Genomic DNA, 12,037 nt, shown 5'->3' on the forward strand with positions numbered 1-12,037 from the left:
GTATTACAAAGCCACTGTTCTCAAAACTGCCTGGTACTGGCACAAGAATAGGCATATAGATCAATGGAATAGAATACAGAGCCCAGAAATTGCCCCGAACCAATATGCTCAATTAATATTTGACAAAGGAGGCAAGAACATACAATGGAGCCAAGATAGTCTCTTCAATAAATGGTGTTGGGAAAATTGGACAGATATATGCAAGAAAATGAAACTAGACCACCAACTTACACCATACACAAAAATAAACTCAAGATGGATAAAGGACTTAAATGTACGACAGGAAACCATAAAAATTCTAGAAGAATCCAAAGGCAACAAAATCTCAGACATATGCCGAAGCAATTTCTTCACTAATACAGCTCCTAGGGCACTTGAAACTAAAGAGAAAATGAACAAATGGGACTACATCAAAATAAAAAGCTTCTGCACAGCAAAAGAAACCATCAACAAAACAACGAGAAAACCCACTGTGTGGGAAAACATATTTGCCAATGTCATATCTGATAAGGGCCTAATCTCCAAAATCTATAGGGAACTCATACAACTTAACAAAAGGAAGATAAACAATCCAATCAAAAAATGGGCAAAGGACCTAAATAGACACTTTTCAAAAGAGGACATTCAGAAAGCCAAGAGACATATGAAAACATGCTCAAAGTCACTAATCATCCGAGAGATGCAAATCAAAACAACAATGAGGTACCATCTCACACCTGTCAGAATGGCTATCATCAACAAATCAACAAACGACAAGTGCTGGAGAGGATGTGGAGAAAAAGGAACACTTGTGCACTGCTGGTGGGAATGCAGACTGGTGCAGCCACTATGGAAGACAGTATGGAGTTTCCTTAAAAAACTGAAAATGGAACTCCCATTTGACCCTGTGATCCCACTTCTAGGAATATATCCCAAGAAACCAGAAACACCAATCAGAAAAGATATATGCACCCCTATGTTCATAGCAGCACAATTCACCATAGCTAAGATCTGGAAACAGCCTAAGTGTCCATCAGTAGATGAATGGATTAGAAAACTGTGGTACATCTACACGATGGAATACTATGCTGCTCTAAAAAGGAAGGAACTCTTACCATTTGCAACAGCATGGATGGAACTGGAGAGCATTATGCTAAGTGAAATAAGCCAGTCAATGAAGGATACATACCACATGATCTCACTCATTCATGGATAATAGAGACCATTATAAACTTTTGAACAATAATAGATACAGAGGCAGAGCTGCCTCAAACAGATTGTCAAACTGCAGCGGGAAGGCCGGGGAGGGTTGGGGGGCAGGAGGTAGGGGGGTAAGAGATCAACTAAAGGACTTGTATGCATGCATATAAGCATAACCAATGGACATAAGACACTGGGGGATAGGGGAGGCTGGGGGACTGTCTAGGGCGGGGGGATAAAATGGACACATATGTAATACCCTTTGTAATACTTTAAGCAATAAAATAAAAAAGATATAGAGGAAACTTTACTTATTAAATTTAAAAAGCCAATCTGAGAAGGCTACATACTGTATGATTCCAACTGTATGTCATTTTTAAAAAGGTAAAAGCACAGAGACAGTAAAAGGCAAGTGGTCACCAGGGGTTGAATAGAACTCAGAGAATTTTTAGGCCAGTGAAGCTACTCTACATGATACTATAATGGTGGGTGCATGTCATTATACATTTTTCCAAGCCCATAGAACGTACACTGCCAGGATCTGACCCTAATGTACATTGTGGACATTGTGTGATAACAGTCTGTCAATGTAGGTGCATCGATTGTTAACAAATGTACCAGGGGGTGTTGATAGTCAGAGAGGAGGTTGCCTGGTGCGGGGACAGGGAATATATATGGGAACTCTGTACATTCTGCTCAATTTTGTAGTGAGCCTAATACTGGTCTCAAAAATAAAGTGTATTTAATAAGGGAAAAGTTAATTCAAACTAAATTTATCATAAGGGCAGGTCTCAGAAGACAAAAGCTCACTAAAAGGTCATTTGTCCTAACATCTACAAAGGCTATAGATAGGAAGAGAAGATGTGTGGGTGATGGGCCATGTGCTAGTGTGAGCTTCAAAGGAAGCCACCTTATTTCTTTCCTCTTTTCTAATCTCCCTACCAACCAGCAACCCTTAGAGACAGTGACCATCATTACACGTGGTTTAAATTCTGATTAGTAGAAATGGAAGCATTCACTCCAAAGTAGCAACAATTATAGTCTTAACTCTTATTTTTAATATACATCCTGAACTGTGGAACTCAAAGGACATTCATACTAAAGTATGACACCAAAAGGAGAAGTGACTTACTTAAGGACCCGCCTCCAATGTCCTGGGAGCACCTGGCCTGGGAGCGCCTGGCCCCGATGATTGGCAATGTGCTAAGGACATGATGTTTATCTCCACGAAATACAAGACAGAAGCAATTGTGTGGCTTGTAAAAGTGGAAGATCTACAATAAGTGACTCTTCAGCAAATGTGTTACCTTATAGCAGACATCAAGGCTGCTAAATGTCAATAACTTTCCTTTGGGTTGAATTATTTGATCTGAAGCTCTTCCACCCTAAATTAGCTTCCCAAAATGAATCCCCTCTTTTGAAACAGTGTGATAAAGAAGTCTTCAAAAACTGTCCCAGGAGGAACAATAGTCATTTACTTAACTGGCATTTAGAGTAACATAATTAATACTTTTAGAAAATTTTCTAGCCTCTTTAATTATGGAGTGAAGCTAAATATTTGATCACTCCTGCACAATTAACCTGCTAGTACACATGAAAGGTAAGGGGGAGGTCCCTCTGGACAGGTGCTGAATAACATCCCCAGCCACCACAAGTTGGGACATCTGGTAGAGATTTTTAGCAATGAACATCTGGGATTTAATTTGGTTCATGTAGTAGATACTCCTTTCATTTAAAAAAAAAAATCTATCTTCTTTATTCAAAGTAATTTGCAGTCTCTCATAATCTACTCTCACCCCTCACTCAGCCCCTTGGAAAAAAATCTTCACAATGCCTACTGTGAAGACCCTTGGAATTTCTTGGCTTTGCAAAATGCTAACTTAATGCCATTCAAGCAAGGTTATTTCCGTTTCTTCTTTCTCTGTTCAATCCATTGATGAGCTGGGGCTTTATAATTAAAGTAACCTCTCTGGGTACTTCAGCTTACTTAGTCAATGCTGTCATCTATCCCATGGCTTGTGGATTGAACAGTATGTGTGAGGGGTAGTATGAGGTCAGGAAGAAGAGGCAGAAGGAAGTTCACTTGTGTTCATTTTCCTGTGGAAATGGGTTTTTGTGACTGTTCTTTTCAGAGGTCAGTAGATTGCTTGTTCCCACTGCAAATAGCTGCTATCAATAACCACTCTTAGGCTCATTTGTGAGACCCAACCATCATTTCCTGGAGATAAAGATGGCTTAGATTTCAGCACAATGTAAAAAATAGTCCAAGACATTTCTTGAATGGAGAGTCAGCATATTTAAAGAAAACCCAACAGACAGACCTTAGATAAGATGGCTTTTGCTCTTATATATTTTGCCATCCTCAAATTCAGGTTCCACGGCCCTCCAGAGATCAAGAAGAAGCCATTAGATAATGTCAGCCCGCTTTTCAGGGTCAAGGGTGGCAGGTTGTCCCTCAAAATGTAAGGCTAGAAGCTGACATTTAGATCCTGAGCATCTTTCCCAATCCTTTCTAAACTTGGCCTATGGGCAGTTTCTTGTGCAATATAAGCCAAGAAGTACTTCTCAGAATGATTTCCTCTTCCATTAAATCAGATCTTAAAAGGAAACGTTGACTCCTACTCCTCCCTCAATTACTCATATTCAGCATTTCCTACCATCACTAACACCCATCTCATTAAATTAAGTGTCCTCAAACAGTTACGACTGTCACAAAAAAGTGTTCCTTTCTTTCATCTATTTCTCCACATAGCAACTTTTCCCTTTGGATCTAATATAGCCGATTCAGTCTTCTAAATACTTACTATTTTTCTAATAAGTAAAATGTGAATTTATTGCCTGTGAAAACCATGTTTGGTCCAGAAAACCACATCCCTGTTGTTGAGACCTTTTTTGAAATGGGAAAGTTACATGTGGGAAATATACAACAAGAAAACAGTTGAAGTGGGTTTCTCTGCGTCAGCACCAGATGATCTTTAGCTTTAAGATGAAATGAAACCTAAAGTTGGTTCAGCAAAGGAGAACTTGTGGTGACTTTGTGTGTGTCTATAAATTAGATTGGGGACATATGTTTTTTAAGGAAAAGAAGCTTGACACGGTTAAAACTTGTGACACAACAAAGGAAGGAAATTGATCTGAGTGTCTATCTGTCATGTGCCATTTGCTGTGATCGTCTCATCCAACCCTGATCTCTGGTGTCCCTGTTTATATTGGAGCCATTTCCTGCATGATAGTATGTTCCTGTTGGACGCGCCATGCCTGGGAAAAGGCAGTATCGTTTACCCCATCCGGCAGACACAGCTGTAGGACGTCATCAGAACCCGTTCTGTTTCCGTTGCTGGGTGTGGGCCATTCTGCAGGATTTGCATCTTTCTCTATTTACTTCCTGCTCAGTTAAGGGAAAACTATGGAAATGTCCAAAAGCTTGGTTTCAAGATGAATGGACAAAGTTCAGAAATGAAAGACAAGAAGGAAGTAGAAATATATTTCAAGGTCCAAGATCAGAATTTGAAACCTATAGAAGGTATCTGTTCCTGCTACTCAGAGTGTGATCCATGGACCGGTGGCCCTGGAACCACAGGGTTGCTTATGACAAATGTAAAACCTCAGACGCCACTCAGGACCTACTAAATCTGTATTTCAACAAGATACTCAGTGAATTTGTGTGCACTTTAGAGTTTGAGATATGTTGACTAGTTCAACCCTTCTATGTACAGATAAAGAAACTGATCCCAAGTAAGTAGCTGGTGCCAACCCACAAAGCTATGTACATCAAAGCCATATGAATGCTCCAGTCAGTCTACTTTCACTGTGTATGAAAGGAAGACCTACACCTCAAATGCCTCAGGAACACTTCTTCACGCTCGTCATCACTTTTCAACTCACAGGCCAAACCAGTTTCTTCTTACCCATCAGAGTGTCCTCACTTCTCACCCACCTTGGTTCCATGACAATTCTTCTGCAAATTCCTCAACCACCCATTTTCTCCACACCTGCATCCGAAGAGCTGACCAAAGCTGGAGAAAAATCACTCAACTGAATAAATTGCATCACTTTACATTTATAATCAGTAACCTCCACTGAGCCATTGACAGTGCCCATTAATCGTACTATTTTTCTTTAATAGAAACTTTTCCATTTTATACCTTTGCCAATTTCCTCAAACTTCCCACACCCATGCTCAACTAATGACTTGTCCCCAAATTCAGTGAGGTAATAAAAGTAATGAGTTATCAAACCCCTTTCCACTCCTGATTCTAAATAAACACACCCTTCTTCACCTACCTGTACCCATCTTCTCTCCCCTCCCCTTTTACAATAGATAAATCACCCCCTTCTAACAAAGGATAGTTCATAATGGGCTCAGTGAGACTCATTTACTCTCGTCTTCTCCAGAAAAGACCTTACTCTATAGCGCCATAGATCATCTTTCTTCTTTAAACATGCGACATACACACATCCTTGCACCTGAACCATTTAATCTGTATTCTAATATATTCTAGCACTTCCCTTCTTAAACAAGAAGCAAGCTAACAAAGTTTTAGATGAAACCCCGCTAGTCTGATCCCTATATCAAGTCTCTCCTTCACAGTTAGCTTCTTGGGAGAGTGTGTTCTCTACACATGCAGTCTTTACTTTTTCATCACCCATTTACTATTTTCCAGAATGACTTCATTAATGCATAATCTTTTTTCTAAATTTAGGTAATAGGAAAAGGATGAAAGAAAGCACAAAAAAATAAATACAAAATTACCAGAACTCCCACAACCCAAAAATAATCATCTCTTTTCTCTTTGCAACATTTCTTTTCTATTAATAGATACCAACAAGAGAATGGATAGGCAGGAGAGAAAAAATGTAAAATGGGATGATATTCTGTATGCTATCTTTTTAAAATAAGATTTAATTGTTCTTGAAGTTAACAGAAGAAACATTTAGAAAATGAAGTTAAAAGACTCCTTACTTTGAACAATTTCCTTCATATGCTTAGTTTTATGTTATATTATTATTTTAACTTTGTCAAGATATTTAATACTTAAATCCTGTTTTGTAATTTTAATCCTCCTAGTATTGAGCCCTAGTTCTCTATTTAAATCTATCTAATCCTGAACACCAATAATTTTTATTGTAGGTTTTATATGCCTGAGTATACTCAATAAATATATTTGGGGCATCTATGCACTGGGGAGATGAGAGTGAAAAACAGAAGTAAGATCCTTTCACTCAAGGAACTTACATCCTAATGGGGGAGAGAGAAAATATACCAAACAAAACAAGAACCTGTTCAAATTTTGTATAAGGGCTAGGTACATCAGGATACATAGTAAATAAATGGGGGAAAGGTTATTTTAGCCAAGAAAGATCTCTCTTTAGATGTGACATGCGCATTGAGTCCTGAATGATTCAAAAGAATCAATTAAGAAAAAGGTCTCAAAGGGAAAACATTCTACAAGGAGGGAACAAAAAATGCCCAAGACAAAAATAAGTGTGACTTGTCTGAGTACCAGAAAGAAGGCCAATGTAGCTAGAGCTTAGTAGGAGAGGCAAATTCGTGACTGAAGAGGTCGTCAGGAGTCTCCAGGTTGATGGAGACTCAGATACAGTGCCCCCTGCAAGTTCTGTGCAGGGAGGGCTCAACAAAGGAACAATGGCCTCTGCCAGCACTTTTGACTGAGAGAAAGCTGCTCCTCCAACCCTCATCCTGAAGCCAGACAATTCAGTTTCTCCCCCTAATGTCCCTGCTGCCTTTCCAGCTACTGCCCCAGCACTGGCGCTCAGAGGGAGGCAGCCCAAGTAAGTCCATGTGTGGGCCCTTGAAAAGGAGTGCCAGCAACTCCAGACGCCCTCTGCCTCACTCAGCCACAATCCCCACTGGTTTTTACAGCCAGAAGTTATGGGAACTTCTCTCAACCCTGGGCTGGGGGCCTGGTATGGGGATAGGCCTGCTCACTCCTCAAGGGGAAACTTTCATAGCTGAGATATTCATCCCAATTTTTATCCACACCAAAGGGGTGTGGGATCAACCCCTCTGTGTCTTCACCCCTTCTACCAGTCTCCATGTGACTTCCTCTTTATATCCTTGGTTATAAGACTTCTGTTCAGCTAGATTCCAGGCAGTTCTGAATGACGGTTGTTCTGTAGTTTGGTTTTAATTTTGATGTGATTGTGGGAGGATGCGAGTACCACATTGATCTATGCTGCCATCTTGACTGGAAGCCCAACGAATGTGTTTTGAAGTAAATCTGAGCTGGGTACAGAAGGCTTGAGGATAGAAGGCTTGATGATAATGCAAAGTGGTCAGATTAATGGACTGGGATCCCAGTGAAGTGGAAGAGTGATAGGGTGCGAACATGAGAGTGAGCCAGAGCACCAATGGTGGTGACACTCTTTGTTCTAAGTGCTTCCAACTCTTGCATTTTTTCCTCTTTGTTCACTATGATTATCTTCAGGGGTTTTTTTTCTGTGTAAATAATTTGATGTTCAGCTGTGTGTACTCTTTGTTGTTGCTGCTAATTTACGTAAAAGTTTTATAATGACGTTGTTTTGGTTCTTAATTTGTTCCCTTGGCCTTAAAGTTGCCTTATGCATTTCATGCTGTTGTTTACAATTCCATCCTTGCATTCTTATTTTTATGTTCCTGTTCTTAATAAGGAATTTCTGCTCATAATTATTTTATGACCCAAAGCATCCATGGAAATGTGGACTGAACTACTCATCTATGTTTTGCCCAGTATTTCCTTCTTTCTTCCCTCCTTCATTCTCAACTTTTCTGCCTTCCTTCCTTCTTCCCTCCCTCCCTTCCTTCCTTCCTTTCTCTTCTATCCTTAATCTATCTAGCACCACGCCTTTTCCCCCCCTTACACAAGCTTAAGGTGGACAAATCTAACAAAACTTCTTTTTGCTCTGATAAAATACAAGTCAGTGTTCACTGACACCCTTTGCAGCTCCTCTGAGACTGCAGCTCTGTAAACTGACTCTCAGCAGCTGGAGGGAGGGGAGCCCTGATGTGTCGGGCTTGCACATTACTGTGGTACACATACTTACACCACACCATTGCCAACTACTAAGATTTTAGAAACCAGCTTGAAAAGTCCTGAATATTTAACAATGGGCTCTTGTGAGCAATATCGAGATAGCAAAAGATAAGCCTTTCAGCCTATGACCATGCAGGTTTCTGCTCTGGAACCCACACTCCAGTCCTTATTTTTGGAGTGGCCTTGAAAAAATTATTTAACTTCTTGTAGTCTCCCTATTTTCATCTTTATAAGACACCTAATGCCATCTAACCGATGAAAATTTGTGAAGGTTAAATCAGATAATGATTAGTTGGTAAAATCTTCCTAATTCATGAAGAACACACACAGGGGGCGCCTATTGTGAGCTGAGCTCTGAACCAGAGACTTGGAGGGGCCTCCAAATACTGCAGCCAGGTTTCTGCCCTCGGTCTCTGTGTCACTCAGTTTTGAGGCTGCATTTCCTTCTCTTGAGGCCTCTTTCTCATACCCACACACATTCACTTTAAGCCGTCTGAATGTCCATGGTGACAACTCAGCCTCCTGCTGTCGTCCTGACTTCCTTGGGGACTTCTGACAAGTTATTCTGGCTCTCAGCCCTACCACTTCTTCATTTGGAAGAGGAAGCTTATAATCAGCACTCAAACCCACAGACCTCACAGGGAAACTGTGAGGGAGGTGGGATTAAGTAAAAATATTTACCTTCCTCCATAGCCTCTAGTCCTTAGATGTGACTTTGGGAAACTCTCTCCTTAAAGACTTGCAAATGGAGACATCTGCAAAAGGCAATAATGAGAACACAATGGAAATGTGTCTTGGCTGGGCTGGACCCTGCCTGTGCATTACCTGGAGAGCCAAGTTCTGCTTCCCGAGGAAAATCCCCCTTATGTGAAGGCAGGAAACACTAGGTTTGGAACCAGCTGGCGTAAGTCATACAGAGGCCTCGGTTATTGTGCACTCAGTAACCTGTGCACAGTAATCATGCCTACTTCATAGTGAGCGTGCATAGGTACTTCTTAATTACACATACTTCTTCACTGAGATCTCATGTGTAAAGTACTGAGTATAGTGCCTGGTACATAGACTATTCTCATAAATGTTAGCTAAAATTATTATTGAGTCTATCTGCTTATTAATTAAGAACATCTTTTTGGTCTTTGAGAAGTCTCACCTAAGACTTTCTTGAAACAGTGCCCTTAAGTCAAACTCACAAACAGTGACGTATTTCACTGTTTTGTGACTTCTTAATTTATTCAAAAGATCTTTTGTGATTCTCTATGCCAGTTTGCCTGATAGGAATGTTTTGTGGGTGTTTTTTCTTTACATGTCGGTTTGGATGGTTTTTAAAACCTTACTCAAGATTCATTTGTTCAACATGTATTTGCCTTTTGTGAGAAATTGTTTATCTTTTTCTATTCCCTTTCTTTCTTTATTTTTATGATGTGGGCTGAGAAGAAACCAGTGCCAGTGCGATGCCGTGGGGAGAGTTCTCAGGGCAGGCTAGATCCACTTGTTCACTCCGCACACATCTGCTGAACACATGATGTGGGCCGATGTGCCAGGCACTGTTCTAGGACCTGAGGTCCCAGGAAACAAAAACACAGCCCTGGCCTCAAGGACCTCAGAGAATAAATAGAAGATATAGACAGGTCAACTGAGAGTATTAGTTACAAAAGCACGGAATGACTAACAGCTTATTTCTTAAGTAAAAAACAATTCTCTATTACAAATATTTTACCAAATGTACTTTCTGAAAACAAACAGACATTGTCTCAAATTTGCAAATCAATAGTCTTTGGACAATAGCTATTAAACAAACTTTTGCATATTATAGGAAAGTTCTTTGTTCTTCTTAAGTAAATAGACTTGCATAGAGACAATTTTATGATAATAAAATCCAAACAAAGCATAGATTAATTTAAAAATTGTGGTTCCTGGAATGTAAATATTCTCCTATCTTCTGTGTTATCTTTCTAATCTAAACAAAGAATAATGGCTATCCCAGTGTTTTGGATTCTCAAAAGAACTTATGCCAATAACTTCACTGAAGTGTCTTATTTAACACGGAATCATGTGGTTTACAGTTTCAACTATACTTTTCACTGAGGTGGATTCAAAATTTAGTGTTAGTTATTTAGTGTTAATAATGTTGCGCATTATAGAATATTAAAGGATTTATAAGTAGAATCTAAATCCACATAGCATCAACGTATTTTTTTTCTTTGCAGTATTCCATTTTATGAAGATGCCACATATTTATCCACTCTCTAGTGAAAGAATTAGGTTTTTTCCAGTTTTTCATGATCACAAGCAATGCTGCAAGAACATACATGTACACACCTGCATTTACACATGCAAGAGTCTCTGTAGGTTCCTCATAAGCAGAACTGTCGGGTGGCAGAGAATGTGCCTCTTTTACATGACATAAGGATCAGCTCCTTGCCAGATATTGTCAAATTGTTGCCGAAGGAGTTATATCAGCGCATCCTCTCACCACCTGTGTGTGAGACATCTGTCTAGTTTCTCCACATCCTCACTCACAATTAGAATTGTCAGACTTTTAAGGTTTCACCAATCTGTTGGGTATGAATCCACGTCTCAATTTGCATTTCCCTGGTTACTGCTGAGACTAAACATTTTTCATATGCTTACTGGCCATGCCAGTTTCTCATTTTGTGAATTTGCCTAATTTTATCCTTTGCAAATTTTCTGAAGGTTTTGTCTGTTCTTTAAAGGTTGGTAAGGTTTTTAATATATTCTAGTTACAAATTTTTTTTAGTTTTATGTGTTGCAAAAACTATCTTTCAGTCTGTGGGGATTTAGTTCTACCGTCTTAATTTGTGTGTACCCTCCTCCTCCTCCTCCTCATTCTCTTGTTTTCTTCTTTCTTGCCTTCTATTGTACTAGTACTTATTATTATATACATTTCCTTTTTCCTCGGTGGTTTTAAAGCTATACATAGTGTCTATTATTTTAATGGTCACCCTAAATTTTTAACCTAGAAAGTTAGCTACAACATTTTTCCTTTTTTGAAAATATATTTTATTAATATCAGAGAAGAAGGGGGAGAGAAAGAAACATCAATGATAAGAGAGAATCATTGATCGGCTGCCTCCTGCATGCCCCCCATTGGGGATCAAGCCCGCAACCCGAGCATGTGCCCTTGACCGGAATTGAACCTGGGTCCCTTTAGTCTGTAGGCTGACGCTCTATCCACTGAGCAAACTGGCTAGGGCGACAACATTTTTCTTATACAGTCTGGAGCAGTGATTCTCAAAATATGGAACTGGGCCACCAGTAGCAGCAGCAGCAGCAGCAGCAGCCACTTGATAGTTTCCAGGTTCCACCACAGACCTAATGTCTACATGTGCATTTATTTCTATTTATCCTTTTCATTATTCTCTGCGCTCTGTAAAATGTGAGGATTTATGAATCTCTGTAACTCTGAACAGTCCTCAGTCACTCTCTTTGGATATTCATGTTCTCTTTCTATACTGCTTTATATTTACAGAAGCATATAGGGAGAAGGTAGAGAAGTTTGGGGGTAGAGTAGAGGGTGGCAAAAGTTCTCTGTAAAAAGCCAGATAGTAAACATTTGGGGTTTTGCAGGTCAAATGGGCTCTGTCCCAACTACTCACCTTTGCTGTGGTAGCCAAAAAAGAAACCATAGTCAACACTGGGTGTAGCTGTGTCCCAACAAAACGTTACTTAGGAAAAGAAGCCTGTGGGCTACAGGTTGCCAACCCCTGCTGTAGAGGCTAATGATTATGCTTTGCCACAAAACATTCTTTCTTTCAAAAAATACTAATTGAGTGCCTGCTAAGTGTGGGATGCATGAATAGGTA

The sequence above is a fragment of the Myotis nattereri genome (genome assembly GCF_964212035.1).
Source record: "Myotis nattereri genome assembly, chromosome: 12".
Taxonomy (NCBI): Eukaryota; Metazoa; Chordata; class Mammalia; order Chiroptera; family Vespertilionidae; genus Myotis; species Myotis nattereri.